Here is a 15,631-nt window from a genome sequence, read left to right as displayed (position 1 = left end):
TACACACAGACACTCATGTATAGACACACACAGAGATACAGACACATACATACACACCTATAGATGCACACACACAGACACTCACATATAGACACACACAGACACAAACATACATGCATACATACACAGATACATATAGACACACACACACAGACACACACACACTTCTCAATAAAAATGTTTCAGAAGGTGACAAATGCTATATAGAAAATGAGAGAGTGGTGGAGATGGATAGAGATCTATGGGGCTGGAAGCAAGGTGCAGAATTCCGTTTTAAGTAGAGCAGAATCAGAATTGCATTCTCTGGGGGGGTAAGCAGGATAGTAGACGGCAGTGAGAGTGATCATAAAGACTTTTCTAGAAGCCAATCGTTGTCTCAGACACCTGTAAGTCTACTACTCAGGAAGGTGAGGCAGGATTAGGAAATATAGTGAGTTTCAGGCTAACCTGGGCTACAGAATAAGACTTTGCCTCAAAAAGTAATTTTCCAAAGGGAAAAGGGGTAGTTAATGAAAAAACAAACAAACAAACAAAAACCACAACAAAAACTTCCTAGGCAGAGTCTATAAGGGTCCAATTAGGGCCTTCATGGGCAGAGCATTCATGGCCTTGCTGGCCACAGGGAGACTTTGAAGTTCATTGGCAGTGGAACAAGAGACCATCACAAAGGTTTTATATTTTCAATGAATGCTGCTAATTCTGCACCTGGCTTCCCACTCCCATACATCTCTCTCTTACCCCCTGCTCTCTCACTTGTCTATACAGTATTCATCATCTGAAACATTTTTATTGAAAGATAAAAATGTGTGTCTGTATGTGTGCTTGTGTGTGTATATGTGTGTATCTGTGTCTGCCTGTGTATACCTGTGTATCTGTGTATGTATTTCTCTGTGTGTGTATGTGTGTCTATGTGTCTGCGTCTCTCTCTCTCTCTCTCTCTCTCTCTCTCTCTCTCTCTCTCTGTATGTGTGTATGTGTGTATGTGTGTGTTGTGTGTGTAGAGGCTGGTGAAAGCAGCGATTCCAGTTGGACTGTTAAAATAACCTACATAAGAAATGATTATGGGTGGAGTGGCTAGCAATAGACAGACCCAGAAATGATCATATTTTTAACTATTTTTGTTCATAGTTTAAAATATATTTAACTAAAATATGATTTGTAGACCATAAGATTCATCCATTTTAAATGTAGAATAGTGTGTTCAGCAAGTTTATAAGGTTAGCAGTAAGCATCACAATTGTTTTGGAACATTTTCATCATGCCCAGAGACCTTTCATTCCAGTATGCATCTAATTCCTGTCTCAGCTTCCTGTCCCAGACAGGCACTGACCTCCACATTTGCCTTTTCTGGGTGTTACATAGAGATGCCTGTTGAGTCTTGCCTTTTCACTTAGCATTACATCTTCAAGGCTCATCCAAGTTGTAGCCTATTATATACGTTTGCTTGTGTCTGAGTAGTATTCAATTGCATGGATGTACTGAATTTATTTAGCCATTCACCAATCGATCAGCATTTGGGCTCTCTTACTCTGTGTGTAGTAGGACCTTTTCATGGCCATCAGTAGAGGTCTCAAAACTTGAGTATTCTTGCTATGACTTGGCATTTGCCTCACTTCAAATCCTCTAGAAGATTTATTTATCAGTGATTTATGTTTTTAATGATACTCGGTGTCTCTCTGAACATGTGAAACCTGCATGCGCGCGCGCGCGCGCGCACACACACACACACACACACACACACACACACACACACACACTCACACTCACATACTTACAAATGGGATCATTCAAAGTACTCACAAAGTGACTTACAAGTTAACATTTCTCCCTCAGGATTCTCTTTCTGCGACTTTGAACTTCCTTTCGTCTGTAATATCACATGGCAGAAGAGGGATGAAAAGCCATGGATAACTAATCTCTTTTCTGATGCTGCCTTCTCTGGCACCTCTGGCAGACTCAAGTGTTTAGTTTTAATACTGCTTCAGTAGATGGAGGGTGACTCTTGATCCCACCCACGAATGCAGCACCTGGGACTGTGCAAAGGCCTTTCCCCAAGGTGTCTGTAGCTCTCCAGGGACCCTCCACAGCACCGTGGAAAGACCAGCATGTAGCCTTAGTTCTGCAGCAACTCAGCTGTCCTGTGGCCAGTTCAAACAATGATTCCATTTGCTCCATGCAAGCTCTGGTCTGAGGGCTGCTTCTTCCTGCTAGCCCTGTCATCTCCTGGTATACTCTAATGGTGATGTGCCCGGGCCTGCCATGTCTTGGGGCATGGAAATAAGAATATCCATGTCTCTTGGATATACTTAAGTCCTGAAATGTTCAAGTGAGGCCTACTGGACAGTATGCTCATATATAGCCTAGACTAATAACTTTTCTCACTGCTGTGACCAAATGCCTGACAGAAATGATTAAAATGAGGACGGTTTGCTTTGGTTCATGGCTCAGTCTGTGGGCACTTAGCTTCATGCACTTGGGCAGAGCATCAAGGTGGCAGAAGCATGTGGCAGAGGTGATCTTTACTATTTTGAGGATGGCAGCAGACAGAATAAAGGAAATATAGGTAGAGGACAATTTGAGATACAGTTACAAGGAAATTGTGCTAGTGGCCCATGGTCTTCTGCAAGATCCCACCTCCTAGCTTCTGCTACCTCTTAGTATGCCATTATCATAGGACTCCTTCAAGGGGTTAATCCACTGACCAGACAGAGGCCTCATTATCTAGTTGTCTCTAGAAATGGCATCACTAATTCCAGAGCCTTCACTAACACCTTAGGAACTTTTTAACCAATCAAGCCAACAATCAAAATTAGCCCCTTTCCTACTAGATGTGTAACAGGGCTGTAGAGTCAATACAAGTACCAAGTGTCAGCTATCATAAGACATGTGGAAGCCACAAGTCCCTTTCCACTCTGAGACTCTGCTGTAGAGTCTTTGAGTCCTTTGCTTCAGTTTCAGATTCTATATGATGACTGCTATCTCTTGCTGTGAGCTGGCTTCAGTGCCAATGTCACAAACTCCAAAGCAAATGAGTAAAGGCAGCCTATTAGCAAGTTCTGTGTCTCTGTGCAGTGCCACTGAGGGACACTGTGAGTTTGATGGCACTGTCCCAAATAATTGGGGGAACACGTGAGAATGCCACCTCCACAAAATACATTTGCCAGATATACCATTTTGCCTCTGTGACATAAGAGCAGATAGCATTTGACCCAAGTATAAACCCACAAACCAACACAAATGCTCACAATACTTGCATGAGAACCTTCACAGGGAATGGGTAGAGACTAGGGAAATTTCATTTGATTGAACTGGGGTAAGTTATTCAGTCTGATATAAACCACAAATTCCTTATACTATTAGTTCTTATTGATCACATGTCTTGGTAGTTCTATATATCCCAACATGCTATAGTACTTAAAAATGTGTGTGTGCAAGCACATGCATGTGCATGTGGAGGTCAGAGGTCAACACTGAATGCTTTCTTGTCACTCTATTTTTGAGCCAGGTTCTCACACTGAATTTGAGGCCACCATTTAAGTAGACTGTTTGGCTACCCCTTGGGATGTCCCCATCTCTGTCACCTGGAACATGCTGCTACCTTAGACTCTGTGTAAGTCTTGAAACTTCCAACTCAGGCCCTGCTGCTTGTGCAATGAGCGCTTTTCTTCATGGCGCCACCTTTCCAGCCCATGAAGTTATGTTTTAAAACACATTTTCGCCCTTATAGATACCTACAGATTTCTTTCTTTTCTTAAAGCACAAAAGTTAAAAATATCATTGTAATAGCAAACCTAGAGAGCATGAAAGCAGCAAGAAAAAACAAAGAAAGAAAGAAAGAAAAAACCCAAAAAACAAAAACCCTACCACCCTACTATGTATAGATATAACCCTTACTACTATTTCTGTATTGCCATCCTACTATGGCTTTGGGGTTTCTTAAAAATAGAATTAGGATCGTACTATGATAGTGCCCCCTTATCCAACGAGAGATGTTCCAAGACAGCTTACTAGTAAATGCCCAAATCTCAGATGGTTCTGAATGCTGTACACAGCCATTACCATCATGGCTGATAACCATGCTTCCTAAGTGCCCCATGGGTGAGTAGTGTATACGGTGTGAATTCACAGGACAAAACATAACTCATGACTCAGGCAGGATTCAGCAGTATGAGTTCTAGCAAGATACTCAGAATGATATGCAACTTAAAACTTGTGAATTCTTTATTTTCAGAACTTTTCCATTTAGTATTTTAAATTATGGTTTGCAGAAAGTAATTGAACCTGCAGAAAGAAAAAAGGAACTACTGTATTTTTTTAATATATTCTAAAAATAGTAAATTATAACCACATATTTCCTTAAGGTCTTATCATTGTTTTGATTGAAGGATTGCAAGATTCTATTATAGGTAACACAGAGCAGCTACAATCAGTTTTCTTCTCTTTTCAAGAACCCTGGAAATCTCCTTCAGAGACTGACTCCTGCCTAGTGCACAGCCTTACCTACAGCCACGAGGGAGGAAAAAAAAATCAACAAAACAATAAAACAAAAGTGTGACTTGAAGTCTTTCAATTTCTGTCCTTCTGCAATGCAATGAAAGCTCTTTGCCATCACTCCTTGTGAGTGAGTGGCCTGTTGCCATGATTGGTAGGTTCCCGTTGACCCTGGGATGTTGGGAAAGGGAACAAATCACAAACATCACTCAATAATTCTGATTTTACTGAGATTTCTATCTCTATCCAGAGAAGTCTACAACATGATTCATGGCTAACCTGAACTGGGGCGTCCAACTCCTATTTCAAGACAGTTGAGAAAGGGACTTATGGGGACACCATCTACCTGTTTTCCAGGTTGATGTTCACAGAGTGTTTTTGAGAGCAGGAAGTTGGCTGCTCTTCATTCCACTGGCAGCCCTTTGCCTTCCATGTGTCAGAATCCCTTCCTGCAAGCAAGTAACTAACCAGCTGTATTTTGGCAAGAGATTTAGGCACAATATTCTGCTGCAATAAGAAACCATTAATGAAGATTTTCTTGAAAAAAGCCTATATATTTACTTTTGAAAGTTATGTACTAATGCCATTGGGTTTATTAATAAGGCATCCGGTACACTGATTTGTTAAATCATGCCCATGGTCCTATTGGCCCTTGACATTTTGCTATTTTAGCAACTCCCGTGTGCTCAGATTGAATAGAAACGTCAAACCAAGCAGTGCAGGTACAATTAATCATTTGGCTCTGCAGGAGCTGAGGGAAATGGTGCCTTGACAGTCTGACAGGTAAAGGCGCTGCCCTTCTGAGATTTACTGCCCAGTTCTGCAGCTCAAATTGGATTGGGTCAAGTTTGTACCAAGTTCACTTTGGTAATAAAAGGAATGTTTCGGGGCTGGAGTAGCTCTTCTTGGGACTGGAACCTTCCCTTGCATTTTCCCTTCCCTGCCAACCCCCAGACTTCTCACAAGCCAAACCCTTGTAAGTCACAGGCAGGCCAAGGCCCTGAAGACAATGTCACCTTTGTCCTCTCCTCACGTCTGCAGCACATAGAGCTGGTGAGTTTGCCATTTGACAACTGCATTATATGTTATCAAGATGATGTGAAAACATGCTTTACACACACACACACACACACACACACACACACACACACACACACACACACAAAATTTCACCCATAGCATTGTAAGTTCAAAGGCAATTATTGAAGAGATCTTCCATATATTTCTACCAACATAGAGTCAAATGGCTGATCTTATGGATGACACCTCTGTTGTATCCTGACCTAATTCCAATACAATGAAGGCATGAACAGGAAAATTAAAAATAACTAAACAAACAACTATGCGTCATCTCTCCCGAAGATGTGATCAGAAAACAATTCCACGGAAGCAATGTACAGGGAGTCCCAAGAGTGGATTCTTGGTTAGAAATCCATGATGATCTCAACTTGCCTCACTAGAAGTTCACAGCATTTCTACAGTGTATGCCACACAGCCCTGAAGACAGAAAGAACAGCAAGACCTCTATGAGGTACCACTTGTAGGTCTTAGAATTTCTTATCAGGCATACATGCTGGTTAGACAGACGGGACAAAAGGAACCGTCATTTTCTCAAATACTACCTTACAAAGGAGGTTCTTGAGAAAATAGCCCAGTTGGAAGAAGAAAATAACATGCTACCGTCAGGTTAATTGGTCTAGAAATAAGCTTAGTAATTCAAGCCAGTAAACTCAACCACAGAGACAAAACAAATCAGTGGCTGTTCTTCGGTTGTCAGGGAGCAACAGCGTACAGACGTCTATTAAGAGCTAATGGCACAGTGTTGTTTGAATAAGGCACACATATGCACACGTAGCCGTCCAAACAAAGACCCTTTGAGAACAAAAGCACTGGTCATAATTATGGTGTAACAAAATGAACTATGAACCTGGACATAGGCCACCTTACTGTTTCAGGACCACTAGAGGGGTTAGAAAGTACTTACAGACTAATATAAAATAATGTCTCTCCTGAATGAAGACATTAACCATCAGCTTCATCATTCTTCCTATCTGCGGTGAGTAAAACACTCTCTCTAGGTTCATCCAGAAACTCGTCTGTCCCTCTCGACTTCAACTTTTGTAAATTCCCTGAGTTGGGGCTTTGTCATTCTTAGACCTGGAACAATATTTACTTGCTCTTCGCTTGCTGGGGAAAGTATTTTATGGAGACGGTACAATCTCCATGATGAGGAAACAGAGTTGGTTGGGTGGGTTTCTTTTCAGGAGGCTTTGGATTTGTGAATGCATCCCGGTATTGAATTTTATACTTATGTGACTTCCTGTAAGCCATTTTAGAACATTACATTTTTGCTTTCTGTATACTAGCACTTTTAAGCTCATTGTAGATAATTAGAAAATTACAAAAGAATGTACTAAAGAAAATGAGATTGTCTGGAAACTCATTACTTAGTGAGAAAATGTATTGCTGAAGATGTTGTGTTGGATATATATATATATATCCCAAGATATTGATATACTTACACAAGATAGCTAAGATTAGGATGCATATGTATTTTTCTTTCTTGTATCTAATGTCATATTTTAACTTTGTAATATTCAATTCTGGCACCTTACATTTGTTTATTTGTGGTTTTATTTATACACACATATATGTTACAGACAGACATACACTCACATATATCATTGATTTGATCTATGTGACAGTCCTGTGAAATAGGTGCATTTATCAATCCATTTTACATATGAAGAAGAAACTGGGATAAGGAAGATTTCATGGGGCCTTGTTTAATATTTCATTACACATAAACACACACGGCATTTGAATCACGGTGGCTCAGGTGCATAAACATTAGCCAGTGTTGTCTGCCTCTGGTTACAAAATCAGACTCCATGCATTTATGTTTTAAGTCATGAATTCACACAGAGATGGGGCGTTTATGCAATAGCTGTATTGGCCTCCCATACTATTCTCTGAAGTAGACATAATAATAAACTGCTCCCTAAGTTCTTAACGGTATGGTCATAGAGCCTCTCAGAAACTCTTTATTCAGTACATGTTGACTATACGGAGAACTTGTCAACCCACAGGGAATAAATACAGAGACTATGGAGTATTCATCTCCAAATTTAATAGCTACGTCACAAGGGTGTGTGTGTATAAAGATGATAAGAACCAGAGGTAATGGACACCTGTAGCAAAACAGTAGTTGTAGGACATGATAGTGCCATTGAGAGCAAGAACTCATATCAATTGTGGCTGCATGCAGAAGACCTGCCAAGACCAAGATGGCTGAACTCCTGGCATGCATTGGCAGGAATTCTTGAGGTCTCTCACCCTACCTAGCCTTACTGAGGAGCTATTGGCTAAGTGGCTGCTGGGGGAAGTCGGGGGAGAGACAGTTTTCTTTAGGGATGCAGCCCCAGAGGGGCAACACATGTTCCATCCACACGCGTGCACATCCGTGTATCACTGAGGACTTAGTGGGCTTAAGAAAAGAGCGTGCGGAGCTGAGACAGAACAGAACTGAGGGACTGAGGAGGAACTGGAAAGAAGGGGAGGCAGTGTGGATTTGACCAGAAAACACGTATGAGATTCTCAAACAATAAACAATGACGGGAGCAATGGTCAGGAAGAGCTTAAATTAAGATACACAAATACTGCAGAAACTTCCTCTCTAGCTGAGCACAGCGGACTGCTGGACCTGCGAGCTTCTGGTCAAAGCCCACGGCAGTCCTGCACTGACACGCATACACGTGAGTAGATTCTCCTGTGAGAGCAACAGCAGCCTGCGGTCCTTCTGCCTCGTGAACCTCACAACGTACCACCTTTTGATTACACTCAAAGGGACACTTGTGCCCTGGAAATGTGAGAAATGATGGCACAGGAGAATGCTGAGGAGACTAGGGAAGGAAATTGACGCACAGATTATGAGGCCAATCGTGATTCACAGAGCAGCCCCCCACCCCGCACCCCCATCGTGCACCTAGGTTAGAGCATCTGTTACAAAACATTTAGTTGGCTTGCCCCATCTGCATATGCCTTAGCAGCACATCCCTTTTGACTTATATACCAGGAAGTCCAAGCCAGTTTTGGAGTGACCTGTTGAGGTTTCTGGCCCTGTAAGCATGCCCGCTGTCTGCAGAACCACTTGGGGGCAGCACCTGCTCACTGCCACTGCAACTGTGGCCCACCACTGTGGCTTGTCTCCCTACAGGGCCTCTTCATCTTCTCTTAGCTGCAGATCTCAGGGTTGCCAATGCATATCTCCATCCAGCAGTGTTAAACCAAACTGAGCTTCATTCTCCAGATGAAGACTTCTCTACACTGCCTTTCTTCCATCCCCGAGCACTGGGCAACACTACCTTATTATAGGGACTAAATCCTTTGGACTCTAGGTAATTCTCTCTCTGTTGTAGGAAGACTGCACTATGGTCTGGGTTGGAGGCAGGTGCCTTGCTGCCTGCCATCTTCTTCTTCTTTTTTTTTTAAAGATTTATTTATTTTTATTGTATATAAGTACACTGAGCTGTCTTCAGACACTCCAGAAGAGGGAGTCGATCATTACAGATGGTTGTGAGCCACCATGTGGTTGCTGGGATTTGAACTTCGGACCTTCGGAAGAGCAGTCGGGTGCTCTTACCCACTGAGCCATCTCACCAGCCCCCAGCCTGCCATCTTCTCTTTTCAATACTGTTCCCATCCTCTTATTTCTTTCTTCATGAAAGCCAACTCCTGGGGAAGGAGGATGCCAGCTAGCTGCCAGTCCCACACTTCTGACAGATGTGTGTATTGAGTGAATCCTTAAATGCAGAAACTATCTCCCTACCTAGTCCTTCAATGAAAGTTTTGAGTATCACTCTTTGCCCCACACGATTTCATTAGAGCAGATCTCTGAAAAAATACTGTATAACAAAGAGGAATCATTTTAAAATTGTGATGTGTATTCTTAGCAAGTTGATCCCAAAGGATGCAGTGATCCATCCTTCAGCAATCAATGACAATTCTTGAACTTGTTCCTTGGATAGGTATATTCTGCACTGCCTAAACCTTACTCATCTATATAGACACCACTCTGTGTGTGTGTTCCTCATTCTGCCTTGCTAACCATACTAGTATGAATAATGTCTGTTCTTACATATGTGTGGGCATATGTTTGAGAATCAGAACCACCTGACCTTCCAAAAATATGAAAAAGACAATATGTCTGAATAATTGCTTAGTTGATTGTGTTATCATAACTTCAAGTGTTGAATGACTGAACGTGTTTTCCCCCTAGATACTGAAGAGGTCTATCATTGAGGGATAGGTTTATGTGTAAGTCCAGAGTACTAGTGACTCAAACTGAGAGTTGAGTTTTCTGTTTTTTTCCCTAGCAGTATAAATTAGGGGTCATTCAGACCAAGGCTGCTGAGAAATCCTTGGAACCCAGGGTTTTCATTTTCTATCCCCAAGGGCATTTTTCAGAAGTCGCACATGCAATCTCCAAGTGTAGTCTTCTTGCTAGACTCAGCTTCACAGAAGGCTGAGGAAGGCGGTCTTCATTCCAAGTGATCATTTTTTTTCAACTAAAAATGAGAAAAGTTAAATAAAGAACAGATAGAAAGGAAAAAAATAGAAGTATCTATTCTAGAATCATGGGAGTGCAAGATGTGGTATCTGTTCTCAGATGACTCTTGGTTTCCTTTTTTCCTGGAATGCCCATTATGTAGTAAACACAGTGGTGTGGATGCGGGCTATTTTCCCCTTTCCTTTAATTATATAGCCTGCTTTCTCTTTGACATAGATTACAGTTTCAAGATGCTTAAAATTCATCTTGGACTTCAAATGGCTGTAAGTTCCCACACATTACTTTCTTTTCCAGCCGCGTGCCTCTGTGTGGGGATCAATTGATCTGAGAGTCAACACTGAGGTAGCGGGTGAGTTGTGAGCCTGGGAGTTTGCTTCACCACTTTTCTGTGATGAAAGAAGAATAAAAAACTCACCCAAATCTCAGGAAGCAAAGAAAGAAACCTAGAGATGGGGGATGGAGGGCACAAGGTGTACATACATGATAACTGTGTCAGATAATCTAACTCTCATCCTCCAAAGCACAGAAGCGAATGTGGGCAGCCCCGGGTACGGGCTTCAGTGGAAAGACACACACCAGTGGGTCTATAGACTCAGGATTTCAACCTCAAGTGCATAACTAGCAAACAATTACTATACTACAATTTTCAAAGTTACTGACCAGAAGGCATCCTCCTGCCTGGGGAGTTGGCTTTCATAAAGAAAGAGATTATAAGAGGATGGGAACGGAATTGAGAAGAGGGAATGGCTGGCAGCAAGGCACCTGCCTCCAACCCAGACCATAGTGCAGTCTTCCTACAACAGAGAGAGATTAGCATGGTATGCAAAGAATAGGTTTAGATCATTTGAGTCCTTGCTCAACAGCCATAGTTACTTGGCAAGGTCTCTGCTGCACACATAGTTGGGTCAAACTTTCCTGTCAAATTCCACACCCATCTCTGTCTTCAGCTTTCTCAACTCTTACCTGAGGCCAGCTGCATAGACATACAACATGACTTCCTCAGAAGTATTTTTTTTGAATGAACTACCCAGTGTATAGTTGATTCTCAATTGGCATGCATCTATTGATTGATAATATTTGCCTACTTGATTACACATATTAGTGTGCCTTTAAAATCTGTATACCGTTTGTCACCATACAAAGCAAAAGCAGAAAAGAATAGGGGTTGGCAAGGGAGTACGGAAAATGGAAGCTCCCATTGCTGGTGGGAATGAAAATTATTTAACCCCCATGGGAAGTAGTTTGGTGTTTCATAAAGAGCCAAACACAGAATTACCATCCAAGCTGATGCTCACACGCCAATGTTCACCATAGTCTATTTATAAAAATCCCAAAGTAAAAACAACTCAAATACTCAGCAGCCAATGGAGAATGGAGAGACAATGGGAACATTATGCCAAGCATAATAATCCTGACAGAAAGTGACAGATCTTATTAGTCTGTTGCTATGGGAAAGCTAGAATAAGCAAGTTCACAGAAATGGAAAGTAGATTAGAAGGATCTGGGCTTACAGGCAGGAGGGACTAGGTGGTTTAAATGCAATGAGTTGGTAGTTGCTGCTTGGGATGATAGTGAAAAAGTTAAGGGAAAAGATTGTGGTGGCATTTGCATAATATTTGAATATAATTAATGACACTAATTTATACAGTAATTATAAATTTGTTATGCACATACATATATAACCACAAAAATTATGTACCTTGACATTTAAAATATTCATTTATGTTTATATGCGGGTGAGTTATATGTGCTTGTGTGTACATGTGTGAAAGCCTGTGAGAACACCTGTGGAGGTCAGAAGGCAGCACCGGGTAGCCTCCTCTATCACCCTCTGTCTATCTTTGAGGTAAGTTCTCTTGAAAACGGAGAACTCTGGTTTTCCCAGCTAGAGTGGAAGCCATCTGGAGCCAGGAATTCTCCTGTCTCTGCTCCAACTCCCTTCAAAGCTGGGGTTGCAGGCTTGTTTGAGCTGTCTGAGTTTTAGCATAGGCACTAGGATTTGAACTCTGGTCCTTACACATCTGTAGCAAGTACAAGTTTTCTTAACCACTGAGCGGTCTCTCTATTCTCCATTGAGCTTTCACATGTAAATTGGATTGTGCTGAGCAAATTACAATAAATCCTGAATTGTGACACTATCTCATTTAATCCTAGCAGCCTCTTGAACTAGACAGAATACTTAGTCTGTCTAGTTCCACACAGCCCATCCAATCTTGTTCTGACGCTGATGAACCTGTTTAGAGAGTTCACACCCTAAATTGAAGAGCCAGACTACAAATCCCTTACATTCCATATTCAACCTTTGAATGCTGATTGTTTTAGAGATTCAAGGCCCTGAAAAGTCTACCAAGGCCAACTGATCTCTACAGGTGCCCTGCTGTATGTAACTTTAGGGCATCTGGTTATGAATGGCCACTACCTCACCTCTTATTATGGTACTTGTCAGTCTGGCTGAACATTGTGTAAGGTATGAACTCAATGCACAGAAGAGCAGGGAAAGACTTAATAACAGGCCATAAGATTTCTTATTTAAGAAGATATACAAAAAGAAAAGTGCTCAGAACAGCCAAGGATTTATCTACAGTAGATCGATAACTCCCAAACAGGGACAAAATAGCCAAGATATCCAGGATATCTAGGAAAACAAGGGCTTAAAGACAACCTGGGGATTGTTGGTGATGGTCTATGGCACCGCACATTATTGGAAGTCAATTTTATTTCTTTGCTACAATAAGTAGCAAAGAAGGGATGGAAAACATTCCTCACATTTATAGATCACTTGAGAAGGTTAAGAGCTTGACTAAGGTCCCCAGACAGAAGGACCAGCCTGAAAATAGGACTCAGGTGTCTGACTGTAGGCCAGGGCTCGTTCCATGATGGTGCATCTGGCACTTCTAAGAGACGGCATCTGACGATGCCCAGTAAATGCCACACAGAGGATGGTTGTTGCTATTCTAGGTCCCAGGTGGGGGTAGCGGCAGCCAGGGGCATGTGTGGGGATGCCATCCTGGATTTGGCGTTCTTTTTTATGCCTGTGCCACTCCAACTGGCATAAGCAGGGCATAGCTGAAGATTAAATGTCCTGAACATTATTAGTCCGTTAGATGTCTTGACACCTACTTCTAGAATCCTGCCCTGTTTACTGCTCTCTTTAAGTCCTGCTGGTCAGGTTTCTGAAAGGCTTGCTGGGCATTATCTTTTGTCTTAGCTGTAATTCCTCAGAGAGAAAATACTCTCATATATTTTGGGAAAGAAAAGAAAACCTTTTTTCAATCCAGAGCTCAGGTTTCCAAGAAAAGAAAAAAAAATCCCTTTAGCATCCTATCCCTGACTTGGGTGACCAGCTTGTCTAAGTCTGCCCATGACATTCCAGGCTGAAGGTTCCATGTCCTCCCCTTAATCCAGGGTACACTGGGCAGCCCTGATTTTCTGTATCAGGTCCAAGTTCTCCCTATTTGACCCTGCTGGCGTAGAAAGCTCGGTGATAGCAAACAGCAGTCCTAGTTCTTAGCAGAGGCCTATGGCAATTACAAGTTTTAATCAGTTAATGGTTTATTTACCTATGTTGTCTCTCTCTCTCTCTCTCTCTCTCTCTCTGTGTGTGTGTGTGTGTGTGTGTGTGTGTGTGTGTGTGTGACAGTACAGATGTTGAAGTCAGGGGACAAACTGTGGGAGTCAGTTCTCTCTATGTGGGTCCCAGGAATAGAACTCAGGTCATCAAGCTTTGTGGCAAGCATGTTCACCGTAGAGTAATCTCAGCATTTTTATGCTACTCCCTGCCTAGGCATGATAGTATTGATCAGAGTGAGTTCTTTCCTTCTCCGTAGAGGGGAGGAGTCACACATCTGTGGTTTGATTTACATCTTTTGCTCTGAAGGGCAAGGATGGAGGTGAGAGGCAGAGGATCTTAGGGCCCGAGCTTTTTGGAGTGAGACTCCAAGTTTCTCAGGGGCGGAAGAAAGCAGCTGAGACTGGCTGGAGAAGAGAGAAAATGCATAGTGCCACTTATTTTTGTCAGCGTGAAATTGGGACTGGCCTATTGCCCCCAGAGGAAAACTCTCCGTGTTTCCACTGAACATTCTAGAAAAGCCAGGAGAGAAGGATAGAAAAATTACCTACAAGGTCAGTCAGTAAGTGAAGTGAAGCAATTAAGAGGATCCAGCACAAACCAGTTCGCCCTTTATTTTTCTTGGCAAACTGACTTTGACGCCCTTGGCTGGCTTTAACCCTGCCCATCGCAGCCGGTTAGAGGAAACTGTATTACCAGAGGTCAAAGTCACATACCTTGCCAAGTGTGGCTGTTTTTTTGTTTTTTTTGTTTTTGTTTGTTGTTGTTGTTGTTGTTGTTTTTGTTTTAAAAGAAGAAGAGTTCGCTGTCCATGGTGAGATGTTTTCTGTCCTATCTGGGGGCATTTCCCGGCTCCGGTTTCGCCACTAAGGGTATGACCATTTGACAGTTCCTGGGGGTTGGGGGGTGAGGAGCAATCTAGTAGCGGTTTGGCTTTTACTGTCTCTCAGGGAGTTTGCATCCAGATCCCAGAGAAGGTGAGCTCACTGCTGTGAGTGCCAGGCTTATGTAAACTGCGGCTCAGAGGCTGCGCAGAGCTGCGGGGGTGGCAGCGGCGGCGGCGGCGGCGCAGTGCAGAGCTCCCACCCAGCACAAGGAGCTGCAGGCGCTGCTGCAATGCTGCAGTGCAGAGTCTGGGGGAGCCTGCTGCAGGCGTCCACCAGGACAGTGATGGAGCCCAGAGCCCTAATCCCGCAGTGCCGAGGCATGGGAATGGGGGGTGGGGTAGGTGGGCGACTGCCTTATTGGGGTTTGCTTGACAATGAGTCGGGTGTACAGGATGCGAGATGATTGAGGACTCGCTGAGTTCATTCTGCAGGAGGAACTGGGCTAGGTCCTTCTGGGCGCGCTGCTGCCCTCTAGGGTTTTGAGTATAGCGACAAGAAATAGGACAAGTCCGGATAATAAAGCTTCAGTTGAACAGGGCACCTGAAGCCCTTGAGGGGGAACTGCTTGCGTTTTTCTGTAAATTCGCACACCTATTACCTCTTCCCCTGATTCTGCTTTTCTGTTGGAGAGGATCAATGTGTGGATTATTTCATCTGTTCTCCGCAAATCTGATGATGTTCTCAGTAGGGCAAAGGCTATCTATCCATACACCTCAGTATTTATCCAAATCAATATAGTTACGTTTTCTCTCTCTCTCTCTCTCTCTCTCTCTCTCTCTCTCTCTCTCTCTCTCTCTCTCTCTCATAGCCCTGGCCTCCTTGGTATTGGGCAAGGGGCTTGATTTACCACCCACTGCCTAGCCTGCCAAATGACCTTTATCTTTTTCTGGCACTTTCTTTTAAGAAAATGGAGCTGAAGTCGCTATAGCAAATAGCTACTCATATAGCAGCTGCCAATAGTAAGTGGAAATTCTATGCTGAAACACAATTTTCAACAAGGTAAAATCATGACTCACATACAAATACAACATGACTACATGACAGAGATTTTACATAACCCATTAAATAATTAGAGAATAAGTAGGAGGCCAAATGAGTTCAAATTCAAAGCAGAAT

The 15,631-nt window shown here is 42.7% G+C and overlaps 1 long non-coding RNA gene across 4 annotated transcripts in view; it reads left to right on the top strand.

Annotated features, from left to right (window-relative positions):
- The first annotated feature begins 14,242 nt into the window (after positions 1-14,242).
- The window catches only part of Gm32652, a 40,971-nt gene continuing 39,582 nt past the window's right edge, over positions 14,243-15,631 (top strand). For all 4 annotated transcript variants that reach the window (XR_001779526.2, XR_865700.2, XR_003948116.1 and 1 more), the window contains exon 1: positions 14,243-14,500. This is a non-coding gene — a long non-coding RNA (predicted gene, 32652). The remainder of the gene's footprint in view (positions 14,501-15,631) is intronic.

Source organism: Mus musculus, chromosome 1 (assembly GCF_000001635.26).
Source record: "Mus musculus strain C57BL/6J chromosome 1, GRCm38.p6 C57BL/6J".
Lineage (NCBI taxonomy): Eukaryota > Metazoa > Chordata > Mammalia > Rodentia > Muridae > Mus > Mus musculus.
Note: the sequence above shows the minus strand (reverse complement) of the source record. Positions and strands in the feature narration are given on the sequence as shown.